A 26,448-nucleotide genomic window follows, 5' to 3' on the forward strand; every position below is an offset into this window, starting at 1 on the left:
AGCAGCTATAGCACCAGAAGTTGGTACAGCACATCTAAACAAACTAGGAGCCAAACAGCCTGATGGTACCGGGAGTTACGCCATCGAAACTCAAAACAAAGAAGGTCAGCATCCCTAAAATGAACACCTGTGGCACGTGTCACACTGGGACCGAACCACGTACACAGGTATGAAAGCTTTCTGCTTCACTGCCCGGCCTCTCCTTCACTCACGACCTTTATTGTAGTTCTAACCAAGAGCGACACAAAGACCGCACCTACAAATGCCACTTTCTTGCAAAAGCAGGAATGGGTCTCAAGAGTTCTCATCATGATAAATTTTAACACTTCAAAAATATTTCGCAGTTGAACGAATGGTACGAATTTTTTAAGGACCAAAAAATTTGGATGAAACGTCTTGAAAGGTTAGTGCCTTCAAACGTCTGAAAATTCTATACATCTTAACTATTTTCATGACTTTAACTCTTAAAATTTTGAACCTCAACATCGCACAACAATATGGGCCTTCACGGCCTGTTACAGGGATACCTTTACTTTACTTTAAGCCTTAAAAGAACAATGGTAAGTATACGTACCACCTGATCTAATGTACCAAAACTGCATTCTGCCCGCAGATTGTATTTCTGTGCTTCGTACGGTTCTCACAATAAACAGCGATTTTTTTCCCTAAACAGCATTAACCGGTTGGTGGTTTTTGTAGCGGAGACAAAGTGTTTCCTTTGAGGTACTGACTGAAATTTTATATATTATTTTAAACAAATTCTGTCTTTAAATGGTTATTGTGAATTTAAAGCGCTTCAAATATATGTGCGACCCAATTAAAAGAACGCTCTAAATACAGAATGCAAGAACGAAGATATGAAGCTTAATAAATCAATGGCTGTACTTACTTTTATAGGATCAGAAGGCTGGACTTAATGGCTATTAAAAGAGAAGGATCGAAGTAGCTGAAGTGGCCGGCTCTCTGAAACCAGACAAGCAGATAAAAATTAAATAAATTCCGTGTCGTAGACATAATTGATTACTAACAAATTGTTCCTTCATTTACAGAGACTGGAAGAAAGCAGGTTAGCTACTGGTAATCTACATACCAAAAGTCCGACGAGGAAGAAAAAGACTGAATAAAAGTCAGAAAGACTGATTTTGAATGCAAAAGCTGATGATGGTCGATCACAGTGGTCGTGCGGTCAAAGTCACGAACTGGAGGTCATGGGTTCGACTCCCACTAGAGGCATGGATGTGTTGTCTGGGTGCATTCTATATTTGTGTTGTCCTGTGAAGGTAGTGGCCTTGCGACGGGCTGACCTCCCGCCAAAAATCTCCTACTGACTGTTTATGTGGTTAAGAAACTGTAAAACAGAGGCCCAGAGTCATCATGGACTGTAGCGCCCACAGAGTAGCAGTCTAACACAGTTGTATACAACTGCATGAATTGCCAATGGCAGTAATGTTGAGCTTGTAAATTGTGTGATTGTAAGAGCGAATGTGAAATAAAATTCGCTATATCAAATACGGCGTGAAGTTATTTGTTGCGTTATACACCCAACACGTGGCAATATGTACCTGTGTAAGATTTGAGGTTTTCACTACGGTGACTATGAAGAAAGCAGTCTTCTGGGATTTGGCACCGTGTATATGTGGTGTTAACCGACGTTTCGGAGGAACGTATCGCCTCCATCTACTTTATTAGATTATGTGTCGGTCTATTTGGCCATCATCAAGCAGCTATACTACTACTACTACTACTACTACTACTACTACTACTACTACTACTACTAGTAGTAGTAGTAGTAGTAGTAGTAGTAGTACGTGGGCGCTACAGTCCATGATGAGGCTTAGCCTCTGTTTTACAGTTTCTTGATTACATAGACAGCCGGTAGGAGCCCTTCGGTGGGGATCAGCCTGTCGCAAAGCCGCTAGCTACACACAGAATAAACGCACAGACATCTATGTCTTGAGTGGGATTCGAACCCACGATCCCAGTGTTTGAGCTGGCGAAGAGAGTTCATGGTACCTCAGATATCAGCAGTACTATACACAAGATGCTCCATTTTGATGCAGAAGCGAGTTGTGCCACTCTTGTGATGCAGTTTGCTTACAGAAGCAAGCGAAGCGAGAAGCAAGATGATGACGGCGTATGGGTGCTTGCACACACAGGAGCAAGAAACTTCGCCAAGTTCTGCCTACCAGCACGAGCCCCAAGCCTTACATTTATTTAGCAACATCGTACCAACTATTCATGAGCAACATAGCTTCAGCCAACAAGAAGAACGGAGAGAACGCTTTTTAAATCGACCCTTTTTTCACCTCATCTCTGGTCCAACTGAAGGAACTTACAGCCACTTTACTACCTGGCTGTCGTATTGTCGGCGGTGAGTTATTTAACAACGCTGTATGAAGTGTAATGGTTATGTAGCTGGAGAAAAATAAAAGGGTAATTATGCAAGTTGAACTGGTAAAGTCTGGGACAAGGAAAGGACGGTAACCTATAATTAAGGTAAGCCAACGATACTGACTTTTGGCTGGAGAAAAAGAGGGACAATACGAGAACTTCAGCCAGCCTCGGTCAGAGTATCACCTCACAAGACCCTCAATCTACAGCTCGGGCACCAAGGTAGATCGCTTCGCTGTAGATTCCGGCAAGCAGACATAACCTCATATTACGGATTTATTGTCATGAATCCCCCCCCCCCTTGAATCTGTCGTTTCTGGGAGGGAAAGAATAGTCTTACGAAATTGTGGCTAATTTCAGTTATCACTTGAAGATGAGGGGACAATATTAAGGGTCGGTTTGGATGAGGATTACGACAAATTTTCAGTCTCCCAAGCCAGTGTTGAACGATGGAATGGGCGATGAATGGGAAAGTATTTGGAAGGAAGCAGTCATGATCTAATTGAGGTACTATCCCAGAATTTTCCTAGATTGACTGAGAAACCCAAAGAAAATCTCAGAATATCTGGTGTCCGAACACAAGATTCGAATGAAAAACCTCCCTAATACAACCCCTTCGGTGACAATATTTAGGCCAACCCTAGGTTAAGGATGAGTTTTGGTAATGTGAGCTCTACTGAGCTCGAGAGGAGAGAACGTAATGGCGGGCTTTCATGCAAGTCATGTCTAACCTTCCGTCGGCTTTAACATACTTCATTAACGAATCCAAGAAAATGTTAAAAATCACGAAATTACTCTCCGTTTAATATTCTCGGTTCCTACGTTGCTGAAACAATAAGAACAATCCCACGGCTCTGGCATCACAGGTTTATTCGAGGGCTTAAAGACGCTGTATCAACTGAAGATTATACTCGTATTTAGCGTCGCTATAATCTCATTGCCCCTTTGCAAGTGACCTTGGAACTAGACACAGGTATGTAGCAGGCAGTCTTGGCACGCATGGCAGCAACACATATAAGCAATGGGGCGAATGTGAAGGCTTTGCAATCATAACATGCACTCGAATCACTGTGAGTTGCTTGGAAACGCTATACAGAGATTTAATTTATTTTTTTAAGTGGAAGCTATCATCCATGTCAAAGAATTTTTATCAGAGTTAGTACGTGATCTTATTGCTTTGTGGTCAGCTCGCTTATGGTACCTGAGCACCGAGACAATGCGTTGTCATAGCAACGATTGTATTGTGCTGGATTACTAGCAACAAATTAGACTTTATATTAAAGATACAATTGTCCCTGTGCTTAACTAATTAAGCACTACAGCATGAAGATGTATGGAGGAGTGAATGTTTTTTTTATCACGGCACTGTTTGGAGATGGTCAGATAACAGTTTTTAAAGAAGAGTTTCAGTAATGCGGTCTGCATTGTTGCTGTTTATGATAATGTGTTGAGGGTTTTCTGCATGCAGAATCACTGGATTTCGTATGACTATCTAAGGCATAACGATATAGTTTTCAACTGAGATGTGAAAACGGCCGGAACCTGAAACAGAAACCTGGTATCTTGATCGAGAATGAGTATAAATGTACCTACACGACCATATGAGATTCTTTCATTCGATTCCCGATGAGGTAATTGGATTTTTCAACTGACTTAATCCTTCCAGCCGCACTATGGCCCTGGGGTCGACTCAGCCTCTAACAGAAATGAGTACGAGGAATTTTCCCGGTGGGCAAAGGACGACCGGTGCGTAAGGCTGATAACCTAACAGCTGTCTGTGAGCCGATTTTCTATAAAATGTTGGAACTCGGATGTCTCACAACCCTATCGGCTTCCACGGCCTGTTACAGGGATAGCTTCACCTTTGTGACCTTTTTAAGTCCATACACGTACGAGCGAATGTAATCATAAAAGGCAAGTGTTGGCCCTCTTATTAGTTCAACACCATGCCATGAAGACATATGGGAGAGTGGAGGCATAGCTCCACCATTCTTGATTTCAACACAAGATGGAGGTAAGTGGTAGCTTTAGGCCGCGCCATAGCTCAAGCGGTTAGTCGCTGGCTTCCCACCGCGGCGGCCCGGGTTCGAACCCGGGTCTGGTCAAGTGGGATTTGTAGTGGACAAAGTGGCGCTGGGGCGGGTTTTCTCCGCGTACATCGGTTTCCCCTGCCAATCTTCATTCCACCGAATTCTGCATCATCATAATCACCCGGGGCAGGCTACAAAAGGTCAATCAGTGGCCGCCGTGCCGAGTGGACCCAGCTGGACTCCACCCCCCACTAGGCTAATTAAAAAAGATGGTCAGTTTCACGCTTCTGCCGCTTTACTCCCGGAGAAATAGCCCACGGTACCCATCGGATATGAGGCTGGGTGGGCCCCAGAGCCGGTTTTGACGCTATGGAGAAAAGAAAAATCTTGCAGTGCCAGGAATCGAACCCGGGCCATCCAGTCCGTAGCCCGTCGCTATACCGACTGAGCTATCCTAAATCTGACAAGTGGACATAATACCGTTAAATAAACAAATAATGTAGATCTAGCCATATACGTACGGTGTAGGACGTTTCTACACGTACACTGACATTAACGCGTATATGAATCCAGAATACACTTGTTGAATGATAATAAAAATGGAAGAAAAAATGAATCGCTTGAATTCTATGAGGATAGCAAATTAACAGCAAACTGCTTGCCACATGAATATTATTAACACAACTTAACGGGCAACGAAATACGAATTATGCAGGACTGTGTACCATGCTCATTCCTCGAGAAGCAAAGGGAGTTGAGACGCGTGCTACGGTGAGAAATGCGAGCGTCTGGTGACCAGTCAAGCACACCACCACAGAATCAATCAGTGGAACCAGCGTCAGGAACACAGACACCGGTGCTGGGAAAAATGTTTGGTCCTGAAACCAATCAGTATAATAGTCCCACGGTCAGGCACAGGAGCCGCCGAACTGAGAATAGTGCCCAAGGCGTAAATTGTGTTCCAATCTTGAAATGAACCACAGTACCTACTGAATATATGTAGCTGGGAGCACCCGTCGAACCGAGGTTGCTGCTGCTGCAACAGCAGATCTATGGAGTATCAAGTACATCGCANGCCCGTCAAACCGAGGTTGCTGCTGCTGCTGCTGCTGCAACAGCAGATCTATGGAGTATCAAGTACATCGCAGTCTTCATTAAAATAAAGTACAAACTGAACATTCTGTGAGCGTGACAAGACACCTCTGCATCAACGTATTTCCCTTCTTGCATTAAATTCCAACGTACTCCACAGATCATCCTTGTGAAATGGACACAGAAAATTTCTGCTAAATATGTACCAAAAAATTTTACTTCACATTTCAGTGCAGCTATGGGCATATTGGTAAAGTGTAAAGTTGTTCTTGTACTTAATTAATTAAGGGCAACGTCATATAGCTCCGCCATTCTTAATTTCGGCACTAGAAAGATGTGAGCTGTCAGCTTCACGCCCCGGACACTTAACCCCCTGGGAAACAGCCCCCGGTACCCACTGGATAGGAGACTGGGTGAGCCCAAGTACCAGTCTGGAAGAGTGGCGAGGAGAAAAATACTGTCCCTGCCTGGATTCGAACTCTGGCCCCTCGACCGTCCAGCCCCTATGCAGTCGCTACACTGAATTCCCTATTCTAGACAATCTTTTAATAGAAGACTGCGCCCATTCCGGAGCCATTCTGAACATGATTCATGTTCGAGATGCATTCGTCCAACTCCTAGCTATTTCATAAAGTTATGATGCCTGGAAGGCCGCGCCATAACTCAGGCGATTAGTCGCTGGCTTCCAACCGCGGCAGCCAAGGTTCCAGCCCGGGTCTAGCAATGTGGGATTTGTGGTGGACAAAGTGGCACTGGGGATGGTTTTCTCCAAGTACTTCTGTTTCCCCTGCTAATCTTCATGCCACCGACTGCTCCACAATCATCACCATCTATCATCGGAGGCTGGCACAATAGGCCAGTAGTGGCCGAAGTACTAAGTGGACTCAGTCTCACCGCACTAAGAACAATAGTAATTAAATATATGATGCCTGGAAGTTGTGTACCCAAGTAACAAAGGGTAAGGTAAATGTAAACTTGTACCTGTGCTTAGCTAATTAAACACTATGCTATGAAGACGTACGGAGGAGTGGGTGTATAGAATCACATTTTCTTGACCTCGGCACTAGGTGGAGGTGAGTGGTCATCTTCACGCCTTTGCCGCTTTAACCCTCGAGAAAGACCCCCAGTATCTACTGGACAGAAGGCTCGGTGGGCCTCAGAGCCAGTTCTAACGAAGTGGAGAAGAGAAAATTCTTGACCCTACAGGGATTCGAACTCCGACCCCTCGGCCGTCCAGCCCGGAGCCAGTTGCTATACCGACTACGCTATCCCGGCTCTGAGTACCCACGTAATAATAAAAATAAAGAAATAATTATGCAACTAAATGAATGTGTGCCTTCCAAGTTTAAGGGAGGAAACAAACAATTTAATAAATGAATCTGTAATTGTATATGCGTAAGTAAATGAATGAATAAAGATATAAAACGAACATATAATTTAACTTACGCCTACGCATGAATAAATGCACATATAAGTTTCTTATCCAAGGAATACATTAAGATACAACTACAGTAGAACTTGGTTATAACGTCATCAAAGGGACCTNACAGATACAACTATTATGTTTTTGGACATTATCCATCGTCCTCTTTTTATCGAAAATACCGTCCTGTTTTTTATTTAAAAACACAACGTTTCGTAGATACGGACTAGCTCTATCGATTGGGCCCTACTGAGTAGGGTTTACCTGAAAATGTAGACAAAATCTAGTCTCCGAAATATTGTGTTTTGAAATATAAATAAGACGGTGTTTTAGATAAAACCAGGACGATGGATACTGTCCAGAAACATAATATTTGTGTTAAAATTCCATCGTCAGAAACTTCTAAATCTGAATTGCATTCAGAACATAATATATAAAGACCAAGTTTCTGAAATAGATTATTGTATCAAATCCTTTTGCTTCCCCTTAACTTTTTATTCAATCCTACATCAGTTGTTACCACAACTTACGCAAATTTGTGAGTAGACAACAGTAAAACACAGTAATCCTTTTGCTAAGACAAGAGAAGAGACATCAGTACTGAACCGACAACCAGGAGGTCTGAGAACCATCACTGATAAGTAAAGTGACTTTCTGGCAATACAGGACAGGAAGGACATTAAAATAGGCCGCCAGTCCAGTCCCTTACAACTCAAAGTAAATAATCATCTCTGAACACTGCTAACCTTGCAAGGTGATATAGAATCTGTAACGGATTTACGAAACAGCAACATGGTACAGGTTCGTGTCTCACAGTCTGATAACCAGCAGTAACGTGGTACGTGCATAGCACCCTTCGCTGCGGTCACGGAGAGCTTCTTCGCCCTGAAGCACGTTCCGCCTGTTCGCGCGGACCGCAGCCTCTCTCCCGCGACCAGCTGGTACTTCAGCATCTCAACACGACTAAGATGATGCCGATAAATACAGTAGGCACTGGTTAAGACACTAAGTTAATAGAGGCTTATTCACCACACTAAAAAAGTTATCGTCCACAAACTTTACTGGAAAACACAAAATATAAATTATTCTTGAAGCGTAGCGACAACACCGACGAATCAATTTCAAACAAAAAAAAGATAAAAATAAATATTACTAAATACAAGCATACCTTACACTGAAATCATAACAATAGTGCCTGAAACATTAATGAAATTACGATGATACATTTGTATTTTAAATAAACAGCATCGAAATAATCGGACCTATTTTAAAAATAACCTGTTGTGCTCCATGTAATTTGACAATACATTCTCTATGGAATGTTACATAACAACGGTGAATACGCGAAACTAAGTCACTTGGCAGATTCGTTGCAATATCAGACGGACTGTAGCAGCAACAAACATGTTTACATGGTAACATAACATAGGTATGAGTTGTGAATAAATATAAATTATTAATTTTTATAAATACTATTTCTGATAACTCTCTAGAGACAGAAGCTTTTGAAGGAAATTAAGCATCATAAGAGCTTTCAGGTACGTCTTTTCACTATATCTTTCATGGCGAAATATAATTTATAAACCTTCTAATTTGATTATTATTTGATTACTATACCAATAGTAACCATTTAATCACAGATAACAATCGTATGACAGGGCTGTGCTGAGTAACACAATTATATATCGAGTTGCTGCTTTGCTCCCCACAGTAAAGAAAAGTGGTCGCGTTAGAGAGGTCTAGACAAGGCTACCTGGAGCAGAGCACGATTCCCACTACAACGAAGACAAAACGCTAACAAAACAACACGAAAAGAAAATGACTCAGTCACTAATAATATTTTTCTAAAGCGAAAACCTCTCTTTTGACTTCTTTTTATATTTCTACCGAAAAGCACATGAGAAAATAAAGGACTGCTGAAGTGGAGGCTGTGTTAATAGAAATAACACCTGCACAGAAAATGTTCAGCCATTAAGCGAAACAAGATAGAGATGTACACAGTTGCGAAAAAGTGAAGGAAATGTAATTCAAGAAAAGGGAGTTCTACACGGCCCGTTCTCTTCTACAGATACAAGTGGATGGATGGTAAAGTAAATTTATTCTGATTGAGAAGTGCCAGGCTCTGAAGCGGATGGGGTCAGACTTAAACATCCATTAATTTTTAACCTTGCCACTAGACGGTAACCCTGACCATCTTTACAGTGCACTGGTATGGGAAGTGGGAGGCAGCACGGCTGTTTGTTAAGAGGTGAGGAAATCCAGTGTCACTGTCGCAAGTTTAACCCTGACTTGTAGTCCGTTTTCTGTTATTCCTGTGCGTAATTATGCATCACATTGTGAAGGTATATGGGGGAGTGAAGGCATTGTTGACCTCCCTTCAAGATCCAACAGATTTGTATCAGGGATGTAGGCTTAATGGACTCTAAGAGCTCTATGAAGAACTGAAAAATTTCTTTCTTCTCCAGGGAATAGAACCCCGAATCCTCGGTCATACCACTTGTAAATTTCGCGTTCTAATAGACAAGCAACCGTAGGATGTAAGCATGTGAAAATACGTGTATATTCAAACTAATGTCTTCATTAATCTTATCCTAAACTATAAAAAGCTATCCCTGTAACAAACCGTAGGGGGCCATAGGGTTGTGAGACGTCGAGGTTCCCACATTTTCTGTAGAAAATCGGCTCACAGATGGCGGTAAGTTTGTCAGCCTTACGCACTGACCGCCGTTTACCCCCCAGGAAGATTCCTGGTACTCATTTCTGTTAGGGGCTAAGTCGACCCTAGTGACATAGTGCGGCTGGAAGGATTAGGTGAATTGAAAACAATCCACCTCATCGGGACTCAAACCCGCGACCTCCCGGTTTGTAGCACAGTGCCTCAACCAACTACGCTACCTCGTGCCCCCATCCAAGACTATAACTGCAGCTAATAAATTTTAGAATGATATCCAATGAATGAATGTATGAGGGGTAGGCCCTCTCGGCTCTTGCACCGCGTCCTACAGTGGTCTGTTGTGTTTTTGATATCCAATTTTAAAACAGCCTCCGTGTACGTGAAGAAGAGTAAAGAAACAAGAATGAGTTTCACGCTAAAATACAGAGCGGAATAAAACCACGACACTAATTATTATTATTATTATTATTATGTTCCGAAGCGGATATCTTCTCGTCTACTTTGTTCACACCGAAACTTAATTAAAAAATAATTCCTCCTATTTCATGTACTCTTGAAATGGGTCCCGTAATTCTGGGATATACGAATTATGTAAAGATAACTACAAAACTTTAAGTTCCTTTAAATTTATTTCAGCCATTATAGTGGCGTAAGATTTGAGGTTTTCACGGCGGTGGCTATGAAAAATTCCGTCTTCTGGGTTGTGGTGCCGTGTGTATCATGTGTGAACCCACGTTTCGGAGGAACGTATCACCTTCATCTTCAGGGTAGAAAAACCCGCGTGAGAGGGTGGCTGCAGACATTGGTTCCTCGCTAGCGTGGTTTTCTACCCTGAAGATGGAGGCGATGTTCCTCCGAAACGTTGGTTCAGCGTGAGCAGGTGGCTGCAGACGCTAGTTCCTCGCTAGCGGATTTTTCTACCCTGAAGATGGAGGCGATACGTTCCACCGAAACGTGGGTTAACACAAGATCTACACGGCGCCACATCCCGGAAGACGGCATTCATTATAACTGTGGTCACATATTCTACATATGTGTCTTGAGAATTCTTAGATTAGAGACAGAGATGAAAAATTAATATGGGCTTCAGCAAACTGGGTATGAAGGTATGAAACGAAGTACCCTGTATCACGTCACAGTCCATGTGAAGGTACTGAGGATTTCGTAACTTCAGGATATTTTCTATTCAATTGAATAAGAGTTAGGATTGCGCGTTATAAAGCAGCTCAAGAATTTAACCACCATGCTAACTCTATGGTTTCAGGGTGATCTACGTACTAAATCAGCTGTGAATGCCCACAGTAGAATGACGTTAAATTATTGAGGAGATTCTAAATGGTTCTGACGACGGCGTTTAACACTCAGAATTAATGGGCTTTTTGGAATTTGTCCATCGCTCGTTATTCTAAAAACTAGACAACAAAAACATTTCGGAAAATGGAACCGTTCTCGTCCTGAGGTGAGGGCTGAGACACCTACTCTTTTGGGTCCCTTATAAAGAGCTACCCTCAATCACTGAAGCAACTTATTAAGAATCTGACTCCATGGTATAGTGCTTGTGTTGGGCAGCAGACGGTTACTAATCTGATCAATATACTCTCTGCTGCCACGGAAGCGGATATTACGTAATTGTCAGCGAAACTTCCCTTCTACAACATTCCGAGCCAATTCAATTTATCTCTCTCTAAACAGGAACATTTTAGCATTTCTCGTGTTTCGAAGATTGTGCTGAAACAGCAATGAATTTCTGTGGACACTTATTAGGATCTTGATTTCGAGGTCCTCACAATAGTGACTATAAGGAGTACTATCTGCTCTGCACGCTGTTACACCCCACAAGATAGTGCTCTTCCAATACTGGGATATTTGTTTTGTCCGTCATTCGCCTCTTCAGTGTCTTTCTAAACACGATGCAGTTACACTAATTGCTTCCTCTCGCTCTCAGCCCGAGATTCATGTTAAAACCAATGTTTATGCCCCAACCGTGCGAATGATATTTGTTTAGGATGTGTACTCAACTCGCTTGATTTTATTGAATATCCCTAGCTATTTGGACTGTAATTGTGGAGTGGAAAAAATTGGACATGAAATGAGGGCTCGGAAGAACACTTGTCTATTTCCATTTTAACATACACCCGCGCTTCTTTGCTGTCACGTTTCAATCCTTCACGATAACTCAATTATACGATTATTTACTAAAGAAGAAGAAATGCGGGAAGACAAGTGGGAACCTAAAATCGTAAGAGACAAGTACATTAAACTCGAAAGCATTCCCAAGTGTTAGGGTCTACTGCTCTTGCTGTATTTGTGTGGGCCGAACATTCATTCATTCATCTGTGGCTCTAGAGCTCTTTGTTGGATCCTGGTGGGTAGGACCCCTTGGAAGGGGGTCAGCCCGACCCAAGTCTACTAACACACACAGAACAACACAAACACAGAATAAACGCAGACATCCATGCCTTGAGTGGTATTCGAGCCCACGATTCCGACGTACGAACGGGCGATGACATTTCATGCCTTAGGCCGTGTGGCCACTGTCTACGGAGTAGGCCGAATGTATTTTCTCCTTCCTTGACACTACAGCCCGAGTGGGCCTAGGCCTACCTTCATGAACTCCGTTCACTTCGGCTTTTCTAGATCTTACACATATGGTAGGACTCCTTGGGCGAGTGATCAGCTCGTCGCAAGGCCTCTACCTGTAGACAAACACAGAAAAACGGACACAAACATCCATGCCCTGAGTGGGATTCGAACCCACGATCCCGGCTTCCAAGCGAGCGAAGACAGTACATGCCTTAGACCGCTCGGCTACCGTGACCGGCAGGCCGAATGTATTACAGGCTTATAATTAAAGAAGTTAGTCAACATAACGTGCCCAACTCATAGTTTAAGTCGAAACGATGCAAGAGAATTTGCATTGGATAATTGAGGGGCTACTTGAATGGAAAAGTAGCGGTTCCTGTCTAGAAAACCGAGATTAACGGGTGTGGGAATCCGTTGCGCTGATCGCACGACACACTCTATCCGCAAAACTGGCATTACATTCGCCGACAAGCGGCGGTCGCTCGGTCGGTATAGTTCGCTTAAGAACTAAAATCCACGGAGTTTAGTTTAATTTTAGTTTAGAAGTTTGATGGAGTAAAGGTGTTGGAGAATGGTCTCTTAAAATGCCGACATGACACAAGGTTAAGACTATCATAGTCCTTTAGGGACATATATTCTGACTAAGAGAGTTGGATGGAAGTTGTTCAGGTGGGCTGTGGGTAGTTTGAATCTTCAAGCTCTACTACTGAAGGTCATAGCTTAATTAGTAACTGCATATAAACAAAATGTTTATGCTTTTGTGCACTGTAATATCTGCCCTACTGGTTAGCTTCTTTACTAATCGAGTTTATGTATATATGTAATGTAGTGTTTATAATGTTAGCTTTGTCCACAACACATTCGCATATCGAAATGATTTATATCAAGTTCACTGAATGTTGCAGAATCGTACAGAAGAAATTTATAAAATAACTGTTTTTCAACTGGTGTACATTTCTTCAGCCTTCTTATTACTTACTACACGTGAGGAATTTCCACTGCAAAGCTCTGTAGTCATGCCAGTTAATACGAGACAGCACATTGTTAAGAATGAGGTATAAGTAATGGTCCATTTTAAGGCATTATCCTGACATTAGCCCTAAGGGATGCGGCAGAACTAATGCAGGTAGGAGCAAGTGAACAATTACAGGCTTCTAGCGCAACCGTTTTAATAGAAAGCTCCCCCTAAGGGGGGCCCGCTAATGGATGCTTCCAGCCAACTTCTTTACGTAAAGAGAGGTAGGCTTCTGAGACCACGTCCGCGTCTACGTGCTTTTGATAACCTCTGTATCCGTGAATTGATTTTCGTAAAACTCGGTACGTAGTCTGTGGCAATAAGAGGCGCCATGACGTCATGCTTCGTAATATTTCATCCACATGTAACATGACATGGATTCTAACAAAAAAAAAAAACTACTACAGATCACCTCAAGATCTAAAAGTGCTGTTTGCCTGTTGGATGTCGAGTATTGTGTTTTCAGAGTATATTCATTGTAGACGAGTGAAATAATCTCATGGCGATAGAGAGAGGTCAGCCTAGATTTCTTGTTACATTGCGAAAAACGGTGAGACGTTTAGAGGTTACAAATAAGCACATTTCTCAGGGATAGATGCGACAGTGAACACGAACAGACGAAGTCTATTTAGTTTCACAGTAACTTTTTAAGAACGTAATTTCCAGTGTCTTAAGACGCCATTCCAGTCCCTGACACATTTACAAATATTTGCATGATTTTTGTCGAAATATATGGAAGGAAGATAGACCTAGGCGTAGATGGGAGGTTAAACGAACTTAGCTACGGTGTGTGGTTGTAGACTGAACTGAAGCGCTTTAGTGTAGGGTCAAAAGACGGATTTTGGTGGAATCGAAGAAAATGCGGGCTCCCCAAAATGCAGGAGTTCTTTGACCAGAGAAATAACTGTCAACAATTCAAGGAGCCCACATTCTAATCCGTTGCCTGCTTTGTGAAGAAAGTATTTAAAACAAATTTGTGGTTCATGCTGCTAACTTACTCTAGCTGTAGCTCAGTAGCTATAATAAAAGAAGTTATGACGAATTAAACCTGGAGGAACACGAAATGCATGTAGAATATTGGTGGACAGTCATCTTAGAAAGTAATGACTCGAGAGACCGAGAGACACGAAAACAATAAGCATATGGACCTTAATTTGTGAGGATGAGTAACTGGACTGAAGAAAGAATCCATAGCAGGGTTTGGGTATGGAATTTTGAGGGATTCTGCCCGAGATATAGTCCAGCTATAACCTATTCACTTCTTCTACAAAGTTAAAATTTGAAAAGTCTAAGTTTATGGACGGAAAGAGTATACTTCATTTTTGTACACTCAAACAAAAAAGTATTTTTTAAAAATTAGGTAAAGAGACAAAACATTATATGTCCAACCACAAGTCAGACGGCACAAAAGCTAGGCATAACAACAATCTCCCATCGAACTTTGTAGTGTAATGGTAAGTACTCCTCCTTCATACTTGAAAGGTGCCTGGTTAGCATCTATGCCAGCAGAACTGAAGTCTAACTTGATGTTATTCACGCCCAAGCTGTAAGGCCAAAGACAAAGCAGTCCCTGTGCTTCACTAATTAAGCACTACGCCATGAAGGCGTATGGGTGAGTGGATGTATAGAACCACGTTTTCTTGGCCTCGGCACTAGTTCGAGGTCAAAGCTGTAAGAGTACCTTAAAATAGGCCTCGACTTCTCTCTGACGATTCTACTTGCTTTTACTTTCATAATCATTCTATAAGTTCGATTCTATATAACATAAGCAGATGATGAATCATCTTTAAATAAATAAAGAAGGAGCAGCAACGTCTTGTTCGTCTGATATTCTGCATTCACTGAAGGAGCAAAACTCCTTGCGAGAGGCTGTACAGTAATTGTGTTGCAGGTCGCATAGCAACCCCTGTCAACTTCTACCCGGTCTCTTTGTTATAATTAACGCAACGAAAACTGGTTTAAACTTTTGTTCAGGAGCCGACCTCGGCGGTTTATAGCTTGTTAATTTATCGCTACAATTTACGGTTGACATCACAAACAGTGTTTGGAAATTTATGGACCTAATCCATCTACGCCTGCTTTATCTGAAATTTGATTGTGAGGAGAGACTCCAGAGGTCAAACCTTTCATCGAGTGTTGCGACGTTAGTCGTCATCTGCTTTAAATGACTACGCGAGAAGTTGGGAAACATGTGGACACAAAATGCAGTGCTCCTGTTTCTGAAAGGAAAAACATGTCGGCACAGCCGTAAGCTCTCCTACGTGGATCAGATTCGAATCACGAGAACGGAGCCTCATATATCTGGCTGACGTTCCTCTCGGTTCTCCTCAGCCTTCAGGGTGAATACAGGCGGAGAAATTTTAATATTATAACGGATTTGATCAACGCTTTGCCAGGCAACAGCTCTGTAAACACGGTCCATCACGCAACAATAGATGAGACTGTGTTTTCTATGTAGTCGGCGCCACGCCCAGTGCTGGTAATGGACCAATGAACTCGCAGTCTGACACGTGACACGTGTTTTCAATGTAGTCTGCGCCATGCAACAATAGAGGGGCTGTGTTTTCTGGGTGTGGTCCGTGCCAAGAGGATATGGGAGAATGAAGGAAAGGGAACTGACTGAACTTGAGTTCCGAAGATTCAAGGGAACAACAGTGTGGCCAAAAGAAGAATTAGAAGATTTAGTGTGTGACGTTACATGTGCTGTGGTACATTGATAATTTGAGTGTGTAATTTAATGAGACTTTTATAGTTCCTGTGTTATAAATCTGTTGCCATGGAACGGATAGTGAAGACTAGTGGAAATAGACTGAGAAGATTATTGTCGAGTGATTGTAAATTGTGTAAATGATCAATAATGTGATAATTATTTATAGTTAATAAATACTATAGGTTGTTAATAAATCCAATTGCCGGTCACGGTAGCCGATCGGTCTAAGGCATGTACTGTCTTCGCTCGCTTGGAAACCGGGATCGTGGGTTCGAATCCCACTCACAGCATGGATGTTTAGTTTGTGTGTGTGTGCGTTCTTCTGTGTTCGTGTACAGGCAGAGGCCTTCGACGAGCTGATCACCCGCCCAAGGAGTCCTACCAAATGTGTAAGATCTAGAAAAACCGAAGTGAACGGAGTTCATGGAGGTAGGCCTAGGTCCACTGGGGCTGTAGTGCCAAGGGAAAAAAAATAAATCCTATTACCAATTCAAACCCCGTCTTTAGTCACTGATGCACGCGACGATATATTGAGTGAGGGTACGTCTTGCGTTGAATAGGCGATCTTATGTAAGGAAAGTCCTGCGTATTTAGCGAGTCTCCGGTATGACAATGTTGGTTCCCATCGTTTGTTCAGAATGAAGTCGAGTGTGACTCTAAGTGTGACGTAATGTCATTATCCAATTAGGACGAACCCAAAAAATATTTGAGACACACTTTACCAATCTTCATCTCCAGTTATTCACAGTGCATCATCACAGCTTATTCTGCCCTAAATCACAGACATCCGGGATAGCGCAGTCAGCTAGTCGCTGGATAGGCCGTTCCATAGCTCAAGCGGTTAGTCGCTGGCTTCCCACCGTAGCGGCCTGGGTTCGGACCCGGGTCTGGTCAAGTGGGATCTGTTGTGGACAAAGTGGCGCTGGGGCAGGTTTTCTCCGAGTACTTCGGTTTCCCCTGCTAATCTTCATTCCACCAATTGCTCCACCCTCACCTATCATCTCGGGCTGGTACAATAGGCCAGAAGTGGCCGCAGTACAAGGGACTTAGTCCCACCCAACTAGCAATAAAAAATAATCGCTGGATACGGACTCGACAGGCGAGGGGTCGAAATTTGAGTCCCTGCAGGGGCAAAAAATTTCTCTTCTCTATGTCGTCCAGACCGGTTCTGGTGCTCACCCAGTCTTCTATCCAACGGGTACAGGGGGCTCTTTCCCTGAGGGCAAAGCGACCGGAGCGCGAAGTTGGCCATTCACTTCCAACTAATTTCTGGGTCAAGAAAACATGGATCCATACATCCACTCCTCCATACGCCTTCATGTCGTAGTGCTTAATTAGTTAAGCACAGGAACAACTTAGCCTTTTTTATCCTACATGATAGCTACAGATGATTATGCGTTTGTAAAATTGGTAGCAATATGGTGACAACAAACACATCGAGGTGGGAGCGACTTTAACAAAGCTTCATATACATGACACAATGAGCCCGAACGAAAATTCCAAGTGTAACGACAAACTGTGTCCAGTACGAGTTTTGTAATAACGCAAGTTCCTGTTACTTGACACTGGCTGATGGACTGCTTGGTTTCAAGTCCGTTGGCACGAGCTGTGAACATAGCAGGGACTTTCCGTTAGTTTAACCTCAACGATCGGCGATGAACCATTGCAGCGAGGCAAGTCAGAATTTGTGTGATGACAATACAAAGATCTGAAAATTCTCTTTCTTGCACTTTTCGATGTAAAAAAGTAAGTAAAGGTATCCCCATAACAGGCCGTGAAGGCCCATAGGTTTGTGAGATGTTGAGGTTCCCACATCTAGACAATCGGCTCATAGATGGCGGCTAGGTTGTCAGCCCTAAGCGCCGGCCGCCCTTTACTCCCAAGAATTTTCCAAGAATATTCCTGGTACTCATTTCCGTTAGAGGCTGAGTCGACATACTAGGAGGGGTTAGCAGAGGAATTTTCTTCAATTCCGTTAATGGAGCCTATAATTTACTTAGTGCAGGCAGAGAATTTTCAAAAGAATGGTTCAAGAAGAAAGTGTTGACATGTCCGAACACTGACAATGAAGAACACTTCTGCAGTGTTGCCCCTCTGAACAGATCCATCTCAACATGCTTTGAAACTCAGTGCAAATCCTAGCTTTCACATATTTACATTTCATTCTACTTAATCGAATAAGGCAGTACAGTAAGGTGACTGGCTATTTGCTGCATTGTCGTTATTCAAATCCCGGAGAAGGATATTTTCACTTCTTGACCACTGGAGCCAGAACTACTCTGGGGGTCAACCTGCCTCCTATTCGATACTCATTATGTATTATACCTCAGCCAGTTTCTCAGAATTTAAAGCCGGCAGAAGCAAGATTCTGACGATCCGTTTCCTATCCGCCCTAATCAGTGTTCAAGGTGCGGTGCTTAGGTAAAAGGCCAACTTAATATTTACCTTATTGCACATTTACTGACCTTTAACGTATTAAGAGGGTTTAGTCACTAACTTCACAGTAGTTTCTTACCAGGATCTTGACGAATTTGCCACGAGTACACAGTACCATAACGTTACCATTCATCTACGTAAACTGAGCGAGGTATTGCTACGTATTTCATTTTAATCTTCAAAACAGGAAGAACAGAGGCTGGAGTCTGATAAAGTGGTGTATGGAGACCGCCTCTGTGGTCTAGTGGTCAGAGTTCCTAGCTACAGATCCAGAGGTCCGGGTTCGATTCCCGGCGCTACCATATTTTCTGACAAGTAGTGGGTCTGGAACGGGGTTCACTCAGTCTCCTGAGAATAATTGAGGAACTATTTCAGGGAAATAGAGGTTCCGGTCTAGAAAACCAAAATTAATGGCCGTAGGGATTCGTTGCCCTGACCACGTGACACACTCTATCCGATAAATTTGGCACTAACTTCGCCGACAAGAGGCGGTCGCTCGGTCGGTATAGTTCGCTTGCGGACTAAAACCATGGAGTTTAGTTTATGGATCTAAGTCATACATTCTGAATTAAGAGCAAAAATGAATGAAATTACAGCGAGTTGTTTCAAATTGTACTATTCACGTGATATTATTATGGGAATAGGAAGAAGAACCTGATGGCTGGATACTGGATCACATGGGGAAACATGAAATGTGGCTTGGGCTATACCATTATGGATAGAGAATATTATGTGAGAGCAACTGCGAGCCTCAGGTGTAGCCTGCATGGGCGAATACGTTCACTGTTAGAATGAATCTCAAAGAAATATGTAGTGGGCTGGACCAGTTTAGCTTTCAGTGGTCAGTATTTGCAATAACTGTGATGAACCATCGCTCTTCGCGAGAACAATGCATTTCATGAGCAGCTGAAAAATGATCAGATGGTTAAGTAGAAACAGTGTGCAGATAGGATGGTCTAAAGCAGGCATGTCCAACTTCAAACAGGTTGTGATCGACTTTTTAGTGTCAAATCGGCCAGTGATCTACCACCCCCTCCTATCGTCGTACCTCGTTTAAGCAAAAATATTGATAAAAATAACACGACACATGATGTTTGTTGTAAAAGCAACATACATTGAAAGTACAGACTACTTTAACACGTATTTTCCCTTCAAAATCTGAATATAATCATATTATATTACAAATGAATTTACATGTTTTCATGTATAATTTCCTTATAGGCCTATGAGATCGACGAAAAATCGTCCCACGATCGACGCGTTGGACATGCCTGATCTAAAGCATTTGCTCTTCTGGAAAGATCTTCATTAATTTAGTTCAGTTTCAAGCCTTGTGGAGATTCTCATCCATACATCACGGCAAATTTCCACCCTTCTGCCGTACGGCACGGCTCCCTCCGTGTTCAAACCGCACGATTCGCTGTATCAACTTCCGATTACGTCTAACCGCCCGATACAGTCGCTGCCCGCTTTTGCTCTTGTACTAGACATCTACTGTGTTGCCACTTCTACACGGTAAGGTAAAGTCCTTGCTCTTAAGTAGTCATGAAGACGTATGGATGAGTGACGTATAGCTCCACCATTCTTGTCCTCGGCGCTAGATGGAAGTGAGTGGTTAGCTTCACTAAAGTCCCTGCTCTTAAGTAGTCATGAAGCTCCATTCTTGTCCTCGGCGCTAGATGGAAGTGAGTGGTTAGCTTCACACTGTTGTAGGGTACCGCTTCTACGTTGCGAAGTATTTTTTTTAATTCGCTTAGTGGGGGTGGAGTCCGGCTGGGTCCACTTGGCACGGCGGCCACTGACTGGCTTATAGCAGCCTACCCCGGGTGATTATGATGGAAAATTTGGTGGAATAAGATTGGCAGGGGAAACGGAAGTACTCGGAGAAAACCCGCCCGAGCACCACTTTGTCCACCATAAATCCCACTTGACAGACCCGGGATCGAACCCGGACCGCCGCGATGGGAAGGCAGCCACTAACCGCTTGAGCTATGGTGCGGCCATTCTGAAGTGTTGCATCTGGTACACCAAGCGTCTGGGTTGAGTGCATAGTTCTCCAGTTCAGTACATATGACAACCAAAATTCTATTGCCGGCCTTAAAACATGAGATCCTGGTGGAATATTTAATGCAGTTTTTCGTCAGTCGCTCCTGGAAAATGCTGGAACAACCAGCACGAATGCTGTCAATTTCTTCTCATCTGTCAAACAATTTTAAGAGTAGGTAAAGGTTACTGGCTCTTCCTACATTAGAAATATTGGCTAGTAAATGCTACAACCTCACATTGACATATTCTGAACACTGCCACATTGATTGGGGTACAGGAAGTGTTCCGATGGTTTCGTTTCACATTCTTCCCATTTCAGCGTTCACAGTCGTCTCCCCGACCTACGCTACAAATATTCTGTTCAAATAGCGCAGTTAGAAAAATAATAAAGAAAATTATTATGGTGGTGACGATAATAGAGGGCTTAGGCTTATGGACTTACAGAATGTCGTTGTCTGCCGTGTACTTTCAGCCATCCACGTTTGCTACCGAATTGCTTTGTGTAGCAGCAACTCTGTAGACTTGTATTCGGGAGGTACTCCTTTCGACTCTCTGCCGACACACCAGCTATACTGAGCTTTTATGTCGTCTTCATCAATCCTTACAGGCAAATACCAGGAAAGCACATCTGTTAATCCATGACCAGTCCCGTCCACATCAGATAAATATTTAGGGAGCAACACGCAAGTTGCTATTACCGTAGGAATGCATGTAGCACGCGTGGAGATTTAAATCAAAATCGGAACTTTAATACAACTTTCAGTACACCACGCAAACATAAAATTTAATTACATGTTTTTGCAACACACAGTTGCGTTACAGCCAAAGACTGTGGGAAGTCTCTCTCTACCAGAAAAGTAACTGGGTTTTTGTACTGATAATTGGAACAGTTACGATCGTAAATAGATATTATGTGTGTCTGTGGGTAGTCTTCAGAGCGAGATGTTAAGGACGATTCAACGCGCATGCGTGGTTCTAAATGTAAACATTGTTGCGATGGTTCAAATTATACAGTTTTCTCATGTCTGCTCTAGCACAGCACAACAAATATATGGCGAAATGTTCAGCTCTCATAAACACAAAGAAACATCGTGTTCTCATTCGTGATAGAAAGCCACGTGATCGTCCTGATTTTTCCCTTTCGAGCAAGCACTGACCATATCATAATGTCAATATCACACGCTATAACTACAAATAAAAAGTAAATATGAACAGAGCAGGGCTGATGACACAAATATTTTAACACAGTTACAGCACGTAACTGCACAGTCTGGGCAGCGAACAAAGGCATATCCTTGGAAGAGAATGGAATGTCAATATGCAAAGCAAACTTAACGAAAATAATACAGCAGGTAAACCTGTCAACTACGATTTCGTTTCTGACAAAGTTTATTTTGTAACTTACAAAGCTTCATTTCGCAGACGAACAGATATTAGGCACGTACTGAGACTAAACCGCCATACTGGGAAAAGCACATGACACTTGCGGGTTGCTTACGTAATAACTGCTTTCTTCTGTCCATTTCCGCGTCCCTAAATTCTTACAATTCAAAGTTTTCATAAATACATTAACATAATTAAGTAAAGTAAATCCCCTAAGACAGAACAGAGCCGCATACAAACTGTCAGCAGGAATTTTAGAGCCAATTAAACAACTTAGCATGCCGCAATTTCACTGTGATTCGTAGAAAGTTATTGGGCATTTCCGGGTTCTAACTCGGTGCAGTAGTTGCGGATGGTCAAATCTTGTTCATTTTATCTCAAAGGTGGAGGCGGAATATTTTCTATTAATACAAGGTGGAAAAACAAACAACAAAACAAAAAAACAAACTGTGTGGTTTTAGTCCGCAAGCCAACTATGCCGACTGAGCGACCGCCGCTTGTCGGTGAAGTTAGTGCCAACTTTAGCGGATAGACGGTGTCGCGTGGTCAGCGCAACGAATCCCCACGGCCGTTAATTTCGGTTTCCTAGACCGGAGCCACTATTTCCTTGAAATAGCTCCTCAATTATCCCATGAGGCTGGGTGAACCCTGTACTAGACCCTCTACTTCTCAGGAAATCTGGTAGCGCCGGGAATCGAACCCGGACCTCTGGATCTGTAGCCATGAATTTTGACCACTAAGACCACAGAGGCGGTCAAGGTGTAAGAACTTAGAACCAAATTAATGGGAAATGTCAATTAAACGAGCTCTGTAACCTACTGAGGGATGCTAGAGAAACGAATCTCAAGTCAAGATAACGAATTGTGATGTACTCAGGAAACCGTTATGAGAACCCCAAATCCTGCATAGCATGGGCTGAGCCGTGGGTGGAGCGGTTCACATGACAGGTTGAGAGCGTCTCTCGTTCACAGAAGGTGCCAGGCAACCCCCTCTCCTCGATTCTTCAAGAAACGCCAAACGCTGTGTCCCCTCGCGTGTGCACTGGGCATATCTAGAAATGTCAAGTCAGAGTGTGATCCTGAGTTTAGATGCTGAGAAACGGATGTGTAACAGAGCGTACGGTGAGGCGAGAATGTAGTTCAGTGACAGCAGATGGACGAGAAGTTACTTCAATGCTGGCAGCGACAAGACACATGAAGAAAGGGCAGTGCCTACAGTGAAATAGCAGTGAACAACAGCAAGCTCGCATCAAGATTTTAAGTGGCTACCAACATGAGCATATAGGAAATTGGTGGGAAACCCAGAAGGAAAGAGACCACAGGGAAGACCAAGGTGTAGGTGGGTGGACAATATTAAAATGTATCTTAGAGAGATAGGATGGGATGGTATGGATTGGATTGATCTGGCTCATGATGGGAACCGGTGGAGGGCTCTTGTGAACACGGCAATGAACCTTCGGGTTCCATAAAATGCTGGTAAATTCTTGAGTAGCTGCAGAATTGGATGCTCCTCAAGAAGGGCTCATCTCGATGAGTAAGGAAGTGAGTAAGTATCACTTCTTGGCTGACGTAACGTCGGAACAGAAGTTTACACTACAAACTACGCTCATGTAATTGACGCAACTGTCTGTCTGGATATGCGAGTTCTGTGAAGAATCAGAACAACAACAATTGGAGGTTCTTCTGTAATTGTATGAGATAAAAGGCACGGAAGCCGGTCACGGTAGCCGAGCGGTCTAAGGCATGCACTGTCTTCGCTCGCTCGGAAGCCGGGATCGTGGGTTCGAATCCCACTCAGGGCATGGATGTTTGTGTGCGTTTTTCTGCGTTTGTCCACAGGTAGAGGCCTCGCGACGAGCTGATCACTCGCCCAAGGAGTCCTACCGTCTGCGTAAGTTCGAGAAAAACCGAAGTGATCGCAGTACATGGAGGTAGGCCTAGGCATACTGGGGCTGTAGTGCCAAGGAAAAAAAAAAAAGCACGGAAGCGATTTATTGATGAAGAACGGTCTGCTTTACCCGAAGTTATCCGTTGCTTCTAGAAGAAATGGATATTTGGGCGATTCGAGATTCCTATGGCGGAGATTATAACAATCTTTTTGGATGTGATGCCGTGAACTCTGGAGCAATTTACCAACGTTTCGAAGGAGCGTACTGCTTTCATCTTAAGGGCCGAAGAGTAAACTAAGACTACTTGCTAGGTTTAGTCTTAGAAGAAGACTTAGGCAGTACGTACCTGCGAAACGCCAGTGAACTACCAGACTACATGGCGTCGCATTCCAGACATATTGTAGTTCCCTTCATGGATAACTTGTAGTTGAACATAAGATAAGAAACAAACAAAGAAAAACGAAAGAAAGGAAGAAAAGAACGTAGTGACGATTTTATTTGAAAACTTTCGTATGTCCTGTGAAAACTGGGATGTATCCAGCCGTTACTGCAATCCGTACCCCCAGCGAATTCAAGAAATAATGGCAGGAACGCTGCCAACTGGCTGCAGATTTGCTGTTGCGGGACTGGAGCTTAAGAACATATGAATCGATGGCCCGCAAATCGCTTTCAGTAGCCTTGAAAGCGGAGAACATATTACAGAACGCGGCAGTTCTAAATTAGCTTAACAACCGTAGAAGATGAATTGCAGTCACTAAAGAGAAAGTGATGATAGCATATCAAATATCAAAGTTAATGGAAACAAAGAGCATGTGTATGAATGAAATGAGATAGGAAAATAAAGACTTCCTCAATTACGAGTGAAGGATAGCCATTTGCAATCATTCTCATTCTGAAAGGCCAGCGGGTCTCAATCCGCGACACGTGAGACGATCTCACAACAAGGATTATAAAATTAAAATTCCCGTTTATATTCATGCAGCTTAGTATTATGATATCTCTAAAAGAATTCCAGTTTTAAAACTGCTATAAAAAGAACAGTATAAACATTTAATTCGCCTTGAAGTTTACGTGGAATGGTGAAAGTTGAACTCAAACAGGATTCACCAGTTCCTACTGCCTACATCCATATAATTAGTTAAGACAGGCTTATATTGAATCTAACTGAATTATTGCAAAGTCTTTCAGCACATGACAGCAACACATTTGTTGGATTTAAGGTTCTTACAACAGAGATTATGAAAGATATTCTCTCCTGGTATGTAACGCCGTATATTCTGGTAGGAGTCCGTCGACATTTCGGAGGAACATACTGCAGCCATCTTCGTTTTCCGCCTACTTCTTGCTTGGCCTACTCTTCGATCATGAATACGGACGTAGTAGTAGTACAAGTAAGTTCCTCCGAAACGACGGTCAACTTTTCCAGACTACATGGCTTTACATCTCAGAAGAGAGCATTCTTCAGCTGTTCATCTGGTTATGAATTTCGCCATAGTTATAAAGCCTACAAGCATTACCACAAAATTCCGCCATTGAATTGTATTCCGAATCAGTTCAATTAATTTCCTAACCTCATAACCTATTCCTCTAAGACCCATTTTAATAAATTTATTACAACTTCTTAGTGTAAATTACAAATTAAGCAATAAATGTAACATAAAACTATAGGCCTCTACTATTCTGATTGTCTGTGACCTGAAGTCCGCAAGTGAACTATACCGACCGAGCGACCGCCGCTTGTCGGCGAAGTCAGTGCCAACTTTTGTAGATAGAGGGTGTCACGTGATCAGCGCAGCGAATCCCCACGACCGTTTATCTCGGATTTCTAGATCGGAGCCGCTATTTCCTTGAAATACCTCCTCAGTTATCCTCACGAGGCTTAGTGGACCCTTTTCCAGACCCACTACTTCTTAGAAAATCTGGTATCGCCTGGAATCGAGCTCGGGACCTCTGGATCTGTAGGCAGGAACCACTAGACCACACAGGAAATAGGAATTGATATTCTAGCTTAATGTCCGATTCCCAAATTCAAATCTGGTCCATAAAACTCCTACACTGACTCCAGTCTTCAGGTTGCTTTTAGTGCTTCGGGACAAGGGCGGTGCCTTCACATAGGCCCGGGCCGTCTGCTTTCATATCCTTCCAAATTCGTGATTCGTATTTTTCCTCTCATTCGAGTCTTTGTAACCTATGCGCTCGGCAGTCAGCGACATGCACCAGTGCTTCAGTAGGAGATACAGGCTTCGAACCGTGGTTCAGCCACACACTCGCCTGATCAGATTTTTCGTGATTTTATCACTCTCTCTAGAAAAATCCTGGAATAATTCTTTATATTCATCTTGACCACTTCCTTCCGTATCCATCCTAATTCACCAGTCATAATCATTGTTAGAGCAGGAATAACTCGGTATAGCGACGGGCTACGGGTTGGACGACCGGGGTTCGATTCCAGCAGAGACAAGGGATTTTCTCTGCTCCATAGCATTCAGACCGGCTCTGTGGCCCACCGAGTCTTCTATTCAATGGGTACCGGACAGTTTAACCCAGGGGATTAAGCGGCGGGTCGAGAATGGTGGAGCTATACATCCACTCCACCATATATCTTCATGGCATGGTGCTTATTCTTGGCATACAACGCTGCATAACATGTGTAGTTGATAAAGCTATGTTATATAAGCCATTGGCAACATACTGCAGACATAGTACAGTAGACTCTCGATTATCCGCGGTAATGGCGGGGGGGATTGGCGGGGGTAATTAAAAAAAACTGAACAAGA

The 26,448-nt window shown here is 43.0% G+C and overlaps 1 protein-coding gene across 3 annotated transcripts in view; it reads right to left on the minus strand.

Moving 5' to 3' along the window:
* LOC111870193 (calcium-activated chloride channel regulator 1) overlaps window positions 1-26,448 on the minus strand; it is a 471,960-nt gene that overhangs the window by 209,574 nt on the left and 235,938 nt on the right. For all 3 annotated transcript variants that reach the window (XM_033753707.1, XM_023862281.2, XM_023862280.2), the window contains one exon: window positions 890-963. The gene's annotated coding sequence lies outside the window, so the exon portion shown is untranslated. The remainder of the gene's footprint in view (window positions 1-889; window positions 964-26,448) is intronic.

This window comes from Cryptotermes secundus, unplaced genomic scaffold, assembly GCF_002891405.2.
Source record: "Cryptotermes secundus unplaced genomic scaffold, Csec_1.0 scaffold779, whole genome shotgun sequence".
Classification (NCBI taxonomy): Eukaryota; Metazoa; Arthropoda; class Insecta; order Blattodea; family Kalotermitidae; genus Cryptotermes; species Cryptotermes secundus.